Genomic DNA, 2,017 nt, shown 5'->3' on the forward strand with positions numbered 1-2,017 from the left:
TGGACATAAGCCCAAAGACAGGGACAGCATCCAGGGAGGGTGTGTGAGGGAGGCTCCTCGTGCTGGGAAGAAAGAGCACCCACACCTCATGGCTCAGAGCTGCTCGGAGTTCCTCTAGAGACACCTGGGATCCCAGACTACTGAGGTCACTGCGTGGCTCCTGGGTCTCCCCCTCACAGATCAGTGCACCCCGCTGGCCTCGTCCTCCCAACTCAACTGCCCTGGGTATGGAACAGCATGTACATGGGGAAGATTTAATCCCAACTCATTCTTTCAGCTGTTCACTGCGTCGCACGCTCATTGCTCCAACGTGTTGCACAGTAGTAGCAGTTCTTTAAGGAATCTCCATACTATTTTCCACAGTGGTTGTACTAGTTTCCCTTCCCACCAACAGTGTCAAAGTGTCCCCTTTCCACCACATCCATGTCAACATCTGTTATTCTTTGATTTTTTATATTATGAATATTCTTGCAGGAGTAAGATGGTGTTGCATTGAGGATTTTATTTGCGTTTCCCTGATAATTAGTGATGTTGAGCATTTTTTCATATGCTTGTTGGCCATTTGCATATCTTCTTTTGAGAATTGTCTCTTCATGAGCTTTGCCCATTTTCTGAAGGGATTTTTTTTTTTTTTTTTTTGAGACGAGTCTCTCTCTGTTGTGTAGGCTGAAGTGCTGTGGTGTGATCATGATACACTGAAGCCTCTGCCTCCTGAGTTCAAGCATTTCTCCCGTCTCAGCCTCCTGAGTAGCTGGGATAACAGACGCCCACCACCACACCCAGTTAATGTTTGTATTTTTAGTAGAGACTGGATTTCACCATGTTGGCCAGGCTGGCCTCGAACTGTTAATCTCAAGTGATCCACCTATCTCAGCCTCCCAGAGGACCAGGATTACAAGAGTGAGCCAGCACATCCTACTGGGTGATTTTTTTTTTTTTTCTGATTTGTTTCAGTTCCTTTTTATATTCTGTATATTAGTCTTTTGTCAGATATATCGATTGTTAGTATTTTCTCCAATTCCGTGAGTTGTCTGCTTACTCTGCTGATTATTTCTTTTGCTGTGCACAAGCTTTTTAGTTTAATGAAATCCCATCAGTTCATCTTTGTTTTTGTCTCATTTGGTTTTGGATTCTTGGTCATGAACTCATTGCCTAAGCCAGCGTCTAGAAGAGTTTTTGCGATGTTCTCTTGTCGATATTTTTATGGTTTTGGGTCTTAGATTTCAGTCTTTGATCCATCTTGAGTTGATTTTTGTATCAGGAAAGAGTTGAGGATTCAGCTTCATTCTTCTGCATGTGGCTTGCAAATGATCCCAGCACCATTTGTTGAATAGAGTGTCCTTTCCCCACGTGATGTTTTTGTTTGCTCTGTCGAAGCTCAGTTGGCTATAAGTATTTGGCTTTAGTTCTGAGTTTTCTATTCTGTCCAATTCGTCTACATTCCTATTTTTATATCAGTACCATGCTCTTTTGGCAATTATAGCCTTGTAGTATAGTTCAGAATCGGGTAATGTGATGCCTCCAGATTTGTTCTTTTTCATTAGTCTTATTTGGCTATGTGTGGTCTTTATTCATTCCATAAGAATTTTACGTTTTTTTTGTTTTGTTTTGTTTTTTGTTTTGGTTATGTGAAGAATGATGTTGATATTTTGATGGGAATTGCATTGAATTTTTAGATTGCTTTTGGCACAATATTCATTTTCACAATACTGATTCTACCCAACCATGAGCATGGGATGTGTTTCTATTTATTGGTGTTGTCTATGATTTCTTTCAGCAGTGTTTTGTACTTTTTTTGTACAGCTCTTTCACCTCTTGCATTAGGTGTATTCCTAAGTTGTTTTTGGTTTTTTGGTTTTTTTCTTTGTTTCTTTTGCAGCTGTGGCAAAAGGGATTGACTTTTCCATTTGATTCTCAGCTTGGTCATTGTTGGCACATAGCAGTGTTACTGATTTGTGTGAATTGATTTTGTATCCTGAAATTTGACTGAATTCATTTATGAGATCTATTAGCTTTT

This window comes from Mandrillus leucophaeus, unplaced genomic scaffold, assembly GCF_000951045.1.
Source record: "Mandrillus leucophaeus isolate KB7577 unplaced genomic scaffold, Mleu.le_1.0 Scaffold702, whole genome shotgun sequence".
NCBI lineage: Eukaryota > Metazoa > Chordata > Mammalia > Primates > Cercopithecidae > Mandrillus > Mandrillus leucophaeus.